Source organism: Trachypithecus francoisi, unplaced genomic scaffold, assembly GCF_009764315.1.
Source record: "Trachypithecus francoisi isolate TF-2019V2 unplaced genomic scaffold, Tfra_2.0 Contig00515, whole genome shotgun sequence".
In the NCBI taxonomy this organism is placed as follows: domain Eukaryota; kingdom Metazoa; phylum Chordata; class Mammalia; order Primates; family Cercopithecidae; genus Trachypithecus; species Trachypithecus francoisi.
In genome coordinates, this window is record NW_022680691.1 from 43,638 (window position 1) to 59,714 (window position 16,077).

Genomic DNA, 16,077 nt, shown 5'->3' on the forward strand with positions numbered 1-16,077 from the left:
GAATTACAACACTGAAAGTGTTTCCTCAGAAAGCTTATTTCTAGTTTTTATATTAGGGTACTTCCTTTGTCACCTTAAGCGTCAATGCACTTTGAAATATCCCTTTGGAGATTCCACGAAAACAGTGTTAGCAAACTCCTCAACGAAAAGGATGGTGCATCTCTGTGAGATAAATTCACACATCACAAAGCAGTTTCTCAGAAAGCTGCTTTTTGGTTTTTATCTGAGGATTTTTCCTTTGTCACCACGGGCTTCAATGCAATTCCAAATATACTATTGCATATCCCACAAAAACAGTGCTATCAGACTGCTCAATTTAAAGAACGGTGCAACTATGTGAGATGAGTTCACACATCACCAAGAACTAATTCAGAAAGCTTCTTTCTAGTTTATATCTGAGGATATTTCCTTTTCACCATAAGCTTCAATGTGATCCAAAGTATTCCTTCTCATATTCCCCAAAAACAGTGCTACCAAACTGATCCATGAAAAAAATCATGTGACTCTGTGAGATGAATTAGCACCTCACAAAGCGGTTTCTCAGAAAGCTTCTTCCTAGTTTTTATATGAGCATATTTCGTTTGTCACCTTAAGCTTCAAAGGGCTCCAAAGTATCCCATTAGAGATTGCAAGAAAACCGTGTTACCCAACCGTTCAATTAAAAGAACAGTGTAACCCTGTGAGATGAATTCACACATCACAAAGCAGTTTATTATAATGCTTCTTTCTAATTTTTATCTGTGGATATTTCCAATTTCACCATAGGCCTCAATGCGCTCATAATATCCCTTTGCAGATTCCACGAAAACAGTGTTTGTAAACTGGTCCATGAAAAGAAAGATTTTACTCTGTGAGATGAATTAAAAAATCACACAGCAGTTTCTCAGATACCTTCTTTCTTGATTTCATCTGAGGATATTTCCTTTGTTGTGATAGGATTCAATGCAATCAAATTTATACCTTGTCAGTTACCCCAGAAACAGTGTTACCAAACTGCTCTGTGAAAAGAATCATGTAGCTCTGTGACATGAATTCAGAAATCAAAATCCAGTTTCTCAGAAAGCTTGTTTTTGGTTTTTATCTCAGCATATGTACTTCTTAACCATCTGCTTCAATGCACTCCCAAATATTCTATGGCAGAATTCCATGAAAACTGTGTTATCAAACAGCTCAAGGAAAAGAACGGGGTAACTCTGTGAGATGAATTCACACATTGCAAAGCAGTTTCTCAGAAAGCTTCTTTCTAGTTTTTATCTGAGGACATTTCCTTTTCTACCATAAGCTTCAATGCGCTCCAAAATATCCCTTCACAGATTCCAAGAAAATAGTGTTAGCAGACTACTCAATGAAAAGAACAGTGTAACTCTGTGAGATGAATTCATCCATGTCAAAGCAGTTTCTCAGAAAGCTTCTTTCTAACTTTTATCAAAGGATATTTCTTTTTCACTATAGGCCTCAATGTGCTCCCAAATAACCCTCTGCAGATTCCATGAAGATAGTGTTAGCAAATTTATCCATGAAAAGAAACTGCAACTCTGATTGATGAATTCACACATCTCAAAGAACTTTCTCAGAAACCTTCTTTCTAGATTTTATCAGAGAATACTTCTTTTGTCACCATAGGCTTCAATGTGATCCAAAATATCCTTTCTCTGATTCCCCAAAGACAGTGTTAACAGACTGATCCATGAAAAGAATCGTGCCACGCTGTGAGACAAATTAACACATCTCAAAGCAGTTTCTCAGAAAGCTTCTTTCTAGTTTTTATAGGAGGATATTTGATTTGTCACCGTTGGCTTCAATGTGATCCAATATATTGCTTCTCAGATTTCCCAAAAACAGTCCTACCAAACTGCTCCATGAAATGTATCATGTAACTCTGTGAGATGGAATTCACAAATCACAAAGCAGTTTCTCAGAAAGCTTCTTTCTAGTTTTTATCTGAGGATATTTCCTTTGTCACCATAAGCTTCACTGCGATCCAAAATATCCCTTCTCGGATTCCCCCAAAACAGTGCTACCAAACTGATCTACGAAAAGAAAGTTGTAACTCTGTGAGATGAATTCACATATCAGAAAGCAATTTCTCAGAAAACTTCTTTCTAGTTTTTATCTGAGGATATTTCCGTTGTCAATATAATCTTCAATGCGTTCCAAAGCCTCCCATTGTGGATTCCAAGTAAACAGTGTTAGCAAACTATTCAAAGAAAAGAACAGTATAACATGGTGAGATGAATTTACACATCACAAAGTAGTTTCTTAGAAGCTTCTTTTTGTTTTTTTTTTTCTGAGGATATATCCTTTGTCACCAAAGGCTTCAATACGCTCCCATATATCCTATTGCAGATTTCATGAAAACAGTGTTATCAAACTGCTCAATGAAAAGAACAGTGTAACTCTGTGAGACGAATTTACAAATGACAAAGTTGTTTCTCAGAAAGCTTCTTTCTAGTTTTTATCTGGGGATATTTCCTTTTTCACTATAGGGCTCAATGTGCTTCCAAATATCCCTTTGCAGATTCCACGAAAACAGTGTTAGCAAACTTCCTTGAAAGAAAGGTGTAGCTCTGTGAGAGGAATTCACAAATCACAAAGCAGTTTCTCAGAAAGCTTCTTTCTAGTTTTCATCTGAGGATATTTCCTTTTACACCACAGGCCTCAATGTGCTCCTGAATATCCATTTGTAGATTCCACGAAAATAGTGTTGGCAAAGTGCTCCATGAAAAGAAAGGTGTAAATCTGAGAGGTGAATTCACACATCACAAGGCTGTTTCTCAGAATGCTTCTTTCTTGTTTTAGTCTGAGGGTATTTCCTTTGTCACCATAGGCTTCAATGCACTCCCAAATATTCTATTGCAGATTTCACAAAGACAATGTTACAAAACAGCCTCAAGCAAAGAATTGTGTTACTCTGTGAGATGAATGCACACATCACAAATAAGTTTCACATAAAGCTTCTATCCAGTATTTTTCTGGGGATATTCCCTTTGTCACTCTAGGCTTTAATGTGATCCAAAATATCCCTTCTCAGATTCCCCAAAAACAGTGCTACCAAACTGATCCATGAAAAGAATGGTGGAACTCTGTGACATAAATTCACACATCACAAAGCTACGAAACTGATCCATGAAAAGAATGGTGGAACTCTGTGACATAAATTCACACATCACAAAGCTGTTTCTCAGAAAGATTCCTTCTTGTATTTATATGGGGATATATTCTTTTTCACCATATTCCTCAATGCGATCTGGAATATCCCATTGCACATATCATGAGGAAAGCATTAGCAAAAATCTCAATGAAAAGAATGGTGTATCTCTGTGAGATGAATTCTCACATCACAAAGAAGTTTCTTAGAACGTTTTCTTCTAGATTTTATCTGATGATATTTCCTTTGTCAATGAAGGCTTCAATGCGATTCAAAATATCCCTTCACAGGTTCCCCAAAAACACTATTACCAAACAAATTCTAGGAAAGGATCATCCAGCCATGTGAGATGAATCAGCATATCATAAAGCAGTTTCTCAGAAAGCTTCTTTCTAGTTTTTATATGAGGATATTTCCTTTGTCACCATAAGCTTCAATGCACTTCGAAACATCCCATTGCAGGTTCTAAGAATACAGTGTTAGGAAACTGCTCAATGAAAATAACAGTGTAACTCAGTGAGATGAATTCACATATAACAAAGCACTTTCTCAGAAATCTTTGTGAACATAGGCTTCAATGCACTTCCAAATATCCCTTTGTATATTCCACAAAAAAAGTGTGAGCAAATGGCTCAATGAAAAGAATGGTGTAACACGGTCAGATGAATTCACACATCACAAAACAGTTTCTCAGAAAGATTCTTTCCAGCTTTTATCTGAGGATATTGTCTTTTTCACCACAGGCTTCAGTGCACACCCAAATATCCCTTTGCAGATTCCAGGAAAGCAGTGTTAACAAAGTGCTCCATGGAAAGAAAAGTGTAAATCTGTGAGATGAATTCACACATTACAAAGAAGTTTCTCAGAAAGCTTATTTCTAGTTTTTATCTGAGGATATTTCCTCAGTCACCATCGGCTTCAGTGCGATCCAAAATATCTCTTCTCAGTTACCCCAAAAACAGTGCTACCAAACTGCTGCATGAAAAGGATCGTGTAACTTTGTGAGATGAATTAACCCATCACAAAGCAGTTTCTCAGAATGCTTCTATATAGTTTTTATTTGAGGATATGTCCTTTGTCACCATAAACTTCAAGGTGTTCTGAAATATCCCATTGCAGACTCTAATAAAACAGGGTTAGCAAACTGCTCAATGAAAAGAACAGTGTAACTCTGTGAGATGAACTCACACATCACAAAGAACTTCCTGAGAAAGCTTCTTTCAAGTTTTTATCTGTGGATATTTTCTTTGTCACCATCGGCTTCAATGCAATCCAAAATATGCCATCTCAGATTCCCCAAAAACAGTCCTACAAAACAGATCCATGAAAAAAATCGTGTAACTCTGTGAGATGAAGTAACATATCAAAAAGAGGTTTCTCACAAAATTTATTTCTGTTTTAATCTGAGGATATTTACTTTTTCACTATAGGCCTCAATGCGTTCCCTAATATCCGCTTGTAGATTCCACAAAAAGAGTGTTAGCAAACTGCTCCATGAAAAGGAAGGTGTAACTGTGTGAGGTGAATTCAGACATCACAGAGAACTTTTTCAGAAAGCTTTTTTCTAGTTTTAATCTGAGGATATTTCCTTTGTCACAATAGGCTTCAATGCAATTCATAATATACCTTTTCAGATTCCCCAAAAACAACGCTACCAAACTGCTCCATGAAAACAGTGGTGTAATTCTGTGAGATGAATACACACATTAAAAGGTGTTTCTCAGAGACCTTCTTTCTAGTTTTTATGTGAGGATATTTCCTTTTTCACCATAATCCTCAAGGCGCTCCCAAATGTCCTATTGCAGATTAAACAAAAAAAGGGTTAGCACTTTTCTCAATGAAATGAATGGTCTAAATCTGAGATGAATTCACACACCACAAAGCTGTTTCTCAGAAAGCTTCCTTTTTGGTTTTTATCTGAAGATATTTCCACTGTCACCATAGGCTTTCATCCACTTCCAAGTATCCTATTACAGATTCCATGAAACCAGTGTATCAGACTGCTCAATGAACAGAACGGTGTAACTCTGTGAGATGAATTCACTCATTACAAAGCAGTTTCTCAGAAAGCTTCTTTCTAGTTATTATTGGAGGATAATTCCTTTTTCACCATAGTCTTCAATGCACTCCCAAATATCCCTTTGCAGATTCCATGAAACCAATGTTACCAAACTGCTCAATCAAAAGAATGGTGTAACTCTGTGAGATGGATTCACACATCACAAATCAGCTTCACAGAAAGTTTCTTTCTCATTTTTATACGAGGGCATTTCCTTTGTCATTGTAAGCTTCAGTGTGCTCCAAAATATCTGATTGCAGATTCCAAGAAAGCAGTATTAGCAAACTGCTCAATGAAAAGAACAGTGTAACTCTGTGAGATGAATTCAAACATCACAAAGCAATTTCTCAGAAAGCTTCTCTCTAATTATTATCCAAGAGTATTTCCTTTGTCACCATACGCTTCAATGCAATTCAAAATATCCCTTCTCAGATTCCCCAAAAAGAGTGCTGGAAAACTGCTCCATAAAAAGAAAGTTATATCTCCCTGAGTTGAATTCACACATCAGAAACGAGTTTCTCAGAAAGCTTCTTGCTATTGTTTATCTGAGGATATATGCTTAGTCACCATAGACATCAATGTGATCGAAAATATCCCTTCTCAGATTCCCCAAAAACGGTGCTACCAAACTGCTCCACGAAACAAATTGTGAACTCTGTTAGATGTATTAGCACATCACAAAGCTGTTTCTGCAAATGCTTCTTTCTATTTTTTTATGAGGATATTTCCTTTGTCAACTTAAGCTACAATGCACTCCGAAATATCCCATTGCAGATTCAAGAAAACAGTGTTAGCAAACTCATTGAAAAAATCAGTGTAACTCTGTTAGATGAATTCACATATTACAAACAGTTTCTCAGAAAGCTTCTTTCTAGTTTTTATCTGAGGATATTCCTTTTCACTATATGCTTCAATACACTCCCAAATATCCCTTTGCAGATTCCATGAAAACAATGTCATCAAGATGCTCCATAAAAAGAAAGGTGTAACTCTGTGACATGATTTCATACATCACAAAGAACTTTCACAGAAAGCCTTTTTCTAATTTTTATCTGAGGATATTTCCTTTGTAACCATAGGCTTCAATGAGATCCAAAATATCCCTTCGCAGATCCCTGAAAATCTGTGCTACTAAACTGATCAATGAAAGGAATCATGTAACTCTGTGAGATGAATTAACACATAATAAACCAGTGACTTGGAAAATTTCTTTATCGGTTTTATCTGAGGATATTTGCTTTATCACCATAGTCCTCAAAGCGCCCCCAAATATCCCTCTGCAGATTCCACGAAAAGACTGTTTGCAAACTACTCCATGAAAAGAAAGATGTAACTCTGTGAGAATTCACACATCACAAATAAAATTCTCAGACAGCTTCCTTATAGTTTTGAACTGAGGATATTTCCTTTGTCATCATAGGCTTCAATGTGATCCAATATATCCCTTCTCAGATTCCCAAAAAACAATGCTGCCAAACTGATCCATGAAAAGAGTCGTGTAACTCTGTTAGATGAACTAACACATAACAAAGTGGTGTCTCAGAAAGCTTCTTTCTAGTTTTTCTATGAGGATATTTCCTTTTTCACCATAGGCTTCAATGTGCTCCAAAATATCCTGTTGCAGATTCCATGAATTCAGTGTTATTGCACTTCTCAATGAAAAGTACAGTGTAACTCTGTGGGATGAATTCACACAACACAAAGCTGTTTCTCAGAAAGCTTCTTTCTAGTTTTTATCTGAGGATATTTCCTTTGTCACCATAGGCCTCAAAACGTTCCAAAATATCCCTTTGCAGATTTCACAAAAACACTGTTAGCCCACTGCTCCATGAAAAGAAATGTGTACCTCTGTGAGATGAATTCACACATTACAAAGAACTTTCTCAGAAAGCTCCTGTCTAGTTTTTATATGAGGATATTCTCCTTTACACTATAGGCTTCAATGTGCTCCCAAATATCACTGTGCAGATTCCACGAAAACTGTTAGCAATCTGCTCCATGAAAAGAAAGCTGTAACTCTATGAGATGAATTAACACATCACAAAACGGTATGTAAGAAATCTTCTTCCACACAAACAGTGTATGCAAATTCTCCATGAAAAGTAAGATAAACCTCTATGAGATTAATTCACACATCACAAGGAACTTTCTCAGAAAACTTCTTTCTAGTTTTTATCTCAGGTTATTTATTTTGCCACCATATACTTTTTTGTGATCTAAAATACCCCTTCTCAGAGTCCCCAAAAACAGTGCTACCAAACTTCTCCTTGAAAAGAATCATGTAATTCTGTGAGATGAATTCAAAAATCAAAAAGTAGTTTCTCAGAAAGCTTCTTTCTTATTTTTATCTGAGGGTATTTCCTTTGTCACTATTAGCTTCAATGAGTTCTGAAATATCCCATTGCAGATTCCCAGAAAACAGTGTTGGTAAACTGCTGAATGAAAAGAGCAGTGTAACTCTGTGAGATGAACTCACACATCACAAAGCAGTTTCTCAGAAAGCTTCTTTCTAGTTTTTATATGCGGATATTTCCTTTTAAACCATAGGCTTCAATGTGCTCCAAAATATCCCTTCTCAGACCCACAAAACAGTGATGCCAAAGTGCTCCCTGAACAGAAATGTTTAGCTGTATGAAATGAATGCACAAATCACAAGGGATTTTCTCTGAAAGTTTCTCTCCAGTTTTTACCTGGAAAATTTTCTTTTTTCACCTTAGGCCTCTAAATGATCCCAAATACACCATTACAGATTCCTCAAAAACAGTGTTACCAAATTGCTCAATGAGAAGAAAGATTTGACTCTGTGAGATGAATGTGCCCAACTCAAAACAGTCTGTCAGAAAGCTTCTTTCTAGTTTTTATCTGAGGGTATTTCCTTTTTCACCATAGGCTTCTCTGTGCTCCGAATATCCCTTTGTAGATTCCACAAAATCAGGGTTAACAAACTGCTCAATGAAAATAATGATTTACCGGCCGGGCGCGGTGGCTCAAGCCTGTAATCCCAGCACTTTGGGAGGCCGAGACGGGCGGATCACGAGGTCAGGAGATCGAGACCATCCTGGCTAATAAGGTGAAACCCCGTCTCTACTAAAAATACAAAAACTAGCCGGGCGAGGTGGCGGGCGCCTGTAGTCCCAGCTACTCGGGAGGCTGAGGCAGGAGAATGGTGGAAACCCGGAGGCGGAGCTTGCAGTGAGCCGAGATCCGGCCACTGCACTCCAGTCCGGGTGACAGAGCGAGACTCCGCCTCAAAAAAAAAAAAAAAAAAAAAAGAAAATAATGATTTACCTCTGAGAGAAGAATTCACGTACCACAAAGAAATTTCTCAGAAAGCTCCTTTCTCAATTTCATCTGTACAGCATATTTATTTTTCCACCATCAGCCTCAATGCATTCCCAAATATCCCTTCTCAGACACCACAAAATCAGTGATGCCAAACTTCTCAATCAACAAAATGGTTTATCTCTCTGAGATGAATACACACATCACAAAACAGTTTCTCATAAACCTTCTCACCAGTTTTTATCTGAAGATATTTCCTTCTTCAACATCAGCCTCTATGAGCTCCCAAATATCCCTTTGCAGACTCCCCAAAAACAGTGCTATGAAACTGCTCAATGAAAAGAAAGGTGTAACTTTGTCAGATGAATTCACCCATCACAAAGCAGTTTCTCATAAAGCTTCTTTCCAGTTTTTATTTGAAGATGTTTCTTTTATCACCATTGGCCTCAAGGCGCTCCCAAATATCACTTTGCAAATCCCAGGAAAACAGTTTTAGCAAACTACTCCATGAAAAGAAAGGTGTAGCTCAGTGTGATGAACCCACACATCACAAAGAACTTTCTCAGAAAGCTTCTCTCTAGCTTTTATCTGAGTATATTTCCTTAGTAACCAAAGACTTCAATGTGATCCAAAATATTCCTTCTTAGATTCCACAAAAACAGTGCTACCAAACTGGTCTATGAAAAGGATCATGTAACTCCATGAGATGATTTAACACATCAAAAGCAGTTTCTCAGAGAGCTTCTTTCTAGTTTTTATAGGAGGATATTTCCTTTGTCACCTTAAGCTTCAATGCACTCCTAAATATCCCTTTGCAGATTTCAAGAAAACAGTGTTAGCAAACTGCTCAATGAAAAGAAAAGTGTAACACTGTGAGATGAATTTACACACCACAAAGCAGTTTCTGAGAAAGCTTCTTTCTAGTTTTTATGTGAGGATACTTCCTTTTTCACCATTGGCCTCAAAGGGCTCACAAATATCCCTTTGCAGATTCCGAAAAAACAGTGATAGCGAAGTGCTACATGAAAAGAAAGGTACAACTCTGTGAGATGAATTCACAAATCACAAAGCAGTTTCTCAGAAAGCTTCTTTTTGGTTTTTGTCAGAGGATATTTTCCTTGTCACCATAGACTTCAATGCACTCCCAAATATCCTATTGCAGATTCCATGGAAACAGTGTTATCAAACAACTCAATGAAAACAACAGCAAAACTCTGTGAGATGAATTTACACATGATGAAGTAGTTTCTCAGAAATCTTCTTTCTAGTTTCTAATTGAGGATATTTCCTTTGTCACCATAGGCTTCAATGTGACCCAAAATATCCCTACTCAGATTCCCCAAAAACAGTGCTACCAAACTGTTCCAAGAAAAGGATGGTGTAACTCTGTGAGATGAATTCACGTATCACAATGATGTTTCTCAGAAAACGTCCTTCTGGTTTTTATCTGAGGATATTTCCTTTTTCACAATTTTAATCAACGCGCTCCCCTATATCCCATAGCAGGTTAAACGAAAAAAGTGTTAGCAAACTTTTCAATGAAAACCATGGTGTAACTCTATGAAATGAATTCACACATCACAAAGTCGTTTCACAGAAAGCTTCTTTTTGGACTTTTATCTGTGGATATTACCTTTGTCACCATAGACTACTATGCACTCCAAAATATCCTATTGCAGATTACATGAAAACAGTGTTATCAAACTGCTCAATGAAAAGAATGGTGAAACTCTGTAAGATGAATTCACACATCACAAGGCTGTTTTAAAAAGCTTATTTCTAGTTTTTTTTTTCTGAGGATATTCCCTTTCACACCATAGGCTTTAATGTGATCCAAATATCCCTTCTCATATTCCCCAAAAACAGTGCTACCAAACTGCTCCATGAAAAGAATGGTATAATTCTGAGATGAATTCACACATCACAAAACTATTTCTCAGAAAGCTTCTTTCTAGTTTTTATATGCGGACATTTTCTTTTAAACCACAGGCTTCAATGTACTCCCAAATATCCCTTCTCAGACACCACAAAAACAGTGATGCCAAAGAGCGTCCTCAGCAGAAACGTTTAGCTCTATGAGATGAACACACACATCACAAAGGAGTTTCTCAGCATGCTTCTCTCCAGTTTTTACCTGAAGATGTTTCCTTTTACGCCATTGGACTCTATGTGCTCCCGAATATCCCTTTGCAGATTCCAGAGAAACGGTGTTACCAGACTGCTCAATGAAAAGAAAGGTGAGATGAATTCACCTATCACATGGCAGTTTCTCAAAAAGCTTCTTTCTAGGTTTTATATGCGGATATTTCCTTTTCCACTGTAGGCTTCAATGTGCTCCCAAATATCCCTTCTAAGACACCACAAAAACAGTGATGCCAAGGTGCTCCCTAAACAGAAGCGTTTATCTCTATCAGATGAATGCACACATCACAAAGGAATTTCTCAGAAAGCTTCTCTCCAGATTTTACCTGAAGATATTTCCTCTTTTGCCATTGGACTCTATGGGCTCCTGAGTATCCCTTTGCAGATTCCACAAATACAGTTATACCAAAATGCTCAGTGAAAAGAAAGGTGTAACTCTGTGAGATGAATTCACCCATCACAAATCAGTTTCTCAGAGAGCTTCTTTCTAGTTTAAATCTGAGGATATTTCCTTTTTCACCATAGTCTTCAATGTGCTCCCAAATATCTCCTCTCGGATATCACAAAAACAGTAATGCCAAACTGCTCATTCAACAAAAAGTCCAAACTCTATGACATGAATACAGAGATCATAAAACTATCACAAAGAGCATCTCTCCAGTTTTATCTGAAGTTGTCTCCTTTTTCTCTTTAGGCCTCTAGGAGCTCCTGGATATCCCTTTTCAGATTCCACAAATACAGTGCTACTAAACTGCTCAAAGAAAGCAAAGGTGTACCTCAGTGTAATGAATTCACCCATCACAAATAAATTTCTCAGAAGTCTTCTTTCTAGTTTATTTCTCTGGATATTTATTTTTCCACCATCGGTGTCCATGCACTCCCAAATATCCCTTCTCAGACACGACAAAGACAGTGATACCAAAGAGATCCATGAAAATAATCTTGGAACTCTGTGATATGAATTTACACATCACAAAGTGGTTTCTCAGAAAGCTTCTTTCTAGTTTTATATGAGGATAATTCCTTTTTCACCAAAGGCCTCAATTTGCTCCAGAATATGACATTGCAGATTCCATGAAAACAGTGTCAGAAAACTGCTCCATGAAAAGAGAGGTGTAACTCTGTGAGATGAATTCACACATCACAAAGCAGTTTCTCGGAAACCTTCTTTCTAGTTTAAATCTGAGGATATTTCCTATGTCCCCATAAGCTTCAATTCGATCCATAATATACCATTGTAGATTCCAAGAAAGCAGTGTTAAAATCTGCTCAATGAAAAGAGCAGTGTAACACTGTGAGATGAATTCACATATCACAAGGCAGTTTCTCAGAAATCTTCTAGTTGTTTTTTATTGAAGGATTTTTTTTTTTTTTTCACTATAGGCCTCAATGTGGTCAGGAATATCCCATTGCGGATTCCACGAAAACACTGTTAGCAAATTGCTCCATGAAAAGAAAGCTTTAATTCTGTGAGACGAATTCACTCATCACAAATAACTTTCTCAGAAAGCTTCTTTCTTGTTTTTATCTGAGGATATTTCCTTTGTCACCATACTCTTCAATGTGACACAAATTAACCTTTCTCAGGTTCCCCAAAAACACCGCTACCAAACTGGTACATGAAAAGAATCATGTAACTCTGTGAGATGAATTCACACATCACAAAACGGTTTCTCAGAAAGCTTCTTTCTAGTTTTTATATGAGGATAATTCCTTTTTCACAAAAGGCCTCAATGCGCTCCAGAATATGACATTGCAGATTCCATGACAACAGTGTCAGCAAACTGCTCCATGAAAAGAGAGGTGTAACTCTGTGAGATGAATTCACACATCACAAAGCAGTTTGTCAGAAAGCTGCTTTCTATTTTTTATCTGAGGATATTTTCTTTGTCACCGTAGGTTTCAATGCTATCCAAAATATCCCTTCTCAGACTCCCCAAAAACACTGCTACCAAATTGATCCATGAAAAGAATGGTGTAACTCTGTGAGATGAATTCACAAATCACAAAGCAATTTCTCAGAAAAAATTTTTCTAGTTTTTTTCTGAGGATATTTCCTTTGTCACCATAAGCTTCAATGCACTCTGAAGTATCCCATTGCAGATTCCAAGAAAATAATGTTACCAAATTGATTCATGAAAAGAAAGGTGTAACTCTGTGAGATGAATTCATGCACCACAAAGCAATTTCTCAGAAAGCTTCTCTCTAGTTTTTGTCTGAGTATATTACCTTTTACATTTTAAGCCTCCCTATGCCACCACATATTCTTTTGCAGATTCCACGAAAACTGTGTTAGAAACTCCTTCAGGAAAAGAAAGGTGAAACTCTGTGAGATGAATTCACACATTCCAAAAAACTTTCTCAGAAAGCTACTTTCTGGTTTTTATCTGAGGATATTTCCTTTGTCACCATGGGCTACAATGCATCCAAAATTTCCCTTCTCAGATTCCCCCAAAACAGTGCTATTATCTGTTACATAAAAAGGATTGGGTAACTCTGTAAGATGAGTTAACACATCAGAAATCATTTTCGCAGAAAGGCTCTTTCTAGTTTTCATATGAGAGCATTTCCTTTGTCTCCTTAAGCTTCAATGTGCTCTGAACTAACCCTTTGCATATCCACGAAAACAGTTTTAGCAAACTGCTCAATGAAAAGAATGGTGTAAATCTGTGAGAGGAATTCACACATCACAAAGCAGTTTCTCAGAAAGCTTCTTTCTAGTTTTTAAGTGAGGATATTTGCTTTTTCACCATAGATTTCAGTAGGCTCCCAAATATCCCTTTGCAGATTACATGAAAGGAGTGTTAGCAAACTACTCCATGGAAAAAAAGGTGTAAATCTCTGAGTTGAACTCACACATCACAAAAAAATTTCTCAGAAAGTTTATTTCTAGTTTTTATCTGTGGATATTTACTATGCCACCATAAGCTTCAATGCGCTCTGAAATATCCCATTACAGATTCCAAAAAAAGTTTTAGCACACTGCTCAATGAAAAGAATAGTGTTACACTGTGAGATGAATTCACACGTCACAAAGCAGTTTCTCAAAAGCTTCTTTCTAGTTTTTATCTGAGGATATTTCCTTTTCCACCATAGGCCTCAATGCACTCCCATATATCCCTTTGAAGATTCCACAAAGAGAGTGTTGGCAAATTGATCAACAAAAAGAACGTTGTAACTGTGTGAGATGAAATCACACATCACAAATCAGCATCTCAGAAGGTTCTTTTTGGTTTTTATCTGAGGATATTTTCTTTGTCACCATAGGCTTCAATTTGCTCCCAAATATGTCATTGCAGATTTCACGAAAACAGTGTTATCTAACAGCTAATTAAAAGAATGGGGTAACTCTGTGAGATGAATTCCCACATCACAAAGCAGTTTCTCAGAAAGCTTCTTTCTAGTTTTTATCTGAGGATACTTCCTATTTCACCATTGGCCTCAATGCGCCCCCAAGTATCACTTTGCAGATATCACGAAATTAGTGTTAGCAAACTGTTCCATGGAAAGAAAGGTGTAACTCTGTGAGATGACTTCAACGTCACAAAGGACTTTCTCAGAAACTTCTTTCTAGTTTTTATCTGAGGATATTTTCTTTGTCACCATAGGCTTCAATGTGACCCAAAATATCCCTACTCAGATTCCCCAAAAACAGTGCTACCAAACTGTTCCAAGAAAAGGATGGTGTAACTCTGTGAGATGATTCACACATCACAAAGAAGTTTCTCAGAAAGCATCTTTCTTGTTTTTATCTGAGGCTATTTCCTTTGTCACCATAGGCTACAATGTCATCCAAATTATTCCTTCCAGATACCACTAAAACAGTGCTATCAAAATGACTCATGAAAAGAATCATGTAACTGTGAGAATTCGCAAATCACAAAGCAGTTTCTCAGAAAGCTTATTTCTTCTTTTTGTCTGAGGATATTTCCTTTGTCACCATAAGCGTCAATGCACTCTGAAATATCCCATTGTGGATTCCATGAAAACAGTGCTGGCAAACTGCTCTATGAGTAGAAAATTGGAACTCTGTGTGATGAATTCACACATAGCAAGGAAGTGTCTCAGGAAGCTTCTTTCTAGTTTTTATATGAGAATATTTCCTGTGTCAACATAGGCTTCAATGCAAAAAAAGTATCCCTTCTAAGATACCCCAAAAACAGTGCTACCAAACTGATCCATGCAAAGAATCGTGAAACTCTGTGAGAAGAATTTGCAAATCAGAAAGCAGTTTCTCAGAAAGCTTCTTTCTAGTTTTTAGTTGAAGATATGTCCTTTGTCACCATAAGCTTCAACGAGCTCTGAAATATCACAGTGCAGATTCCAAGAAAATAGTGCTAGCAAACTGTTCAATGAAAAGAATGGTGTAACTCTGTGAGATGAATTCTCATGTCACAAAGCAATTTCTCAGAAAGCTTCTTTGTAGTTTGTATCTGAGGATATTTCCTTTGTCACCATGAACTTCAATGTGCTCCAAAATATCCCATTGGAGATTCCAAGAAAACAGTGTTAGCAAATTGTTCAATGAAAAGAACAGTGCATCTCTGTGAGATGAATTCACACATCACGAAGAAGTTTGTCAGAAAGCTACCTTTTCGTTTTTATCTGAGGATATTTCCTTATCACCATAGGCTTCAATGCGATCCCAAATATCCCTTCTCAGAATACCCCAAAACAGTGCTACCAAACCGATCCATGAAAAGAAGGGTGTAACTCTGTGAGATGAATGAGCACATCCAAAAGCACTTTCTTTGAAAGCTTCTTTGTAGTTTCTATATGAGGATATTTCCTTTGTCACCACACGATTCAATGTGCTCTGAAATATCCCATTGCAGACGCCACAAAAAGAGTGTTAGCAAACTGCTCAATGAAACGATCAGTTTAACTCTGTGAGTTCAATAGCACATCACAATGCAGTGTCTCAGAAACCTTATTTTTCGTTTTTGTCTGAGGATATTTCCTTAATCACCATAGGCTTCAATGAGCTCCCAATTATCCTGTTGCAATTTCCAGGAAGACACTGTTATAAAACTGCTCAAAGAAAAGAATCAAGTACATCAGTGAGATGAATTCACACATCACAAATAACTTTCTCAGAAATCTTCTTTCTAGTTTTTATTTGACGATATTTCCTTTGTTACCTTAGACTTCCACATGATCCAAATATCCCTTCTCAGATTCTCCAGAGCAGGGCTACCAAACAGATCCATGAAAACAATCGTGTAACTCTATGAGATGAATTCACCAATCACAAAGCAGTTTCTAAGAAAGTTTCTTTCCAGCTTTTAAATGAGGATATTTCCTTTATCACCGTAGGCTTCAATGCGCTCCCAAATATCCTATTGCAGATTCCACCAAAACCGTGTTATCAAACTGCTCAATGAAAAGTATGGTGTAACTTTGTGAGGTGAATTGACACATCACAAAGCAGTTTCTCACAAAGCAT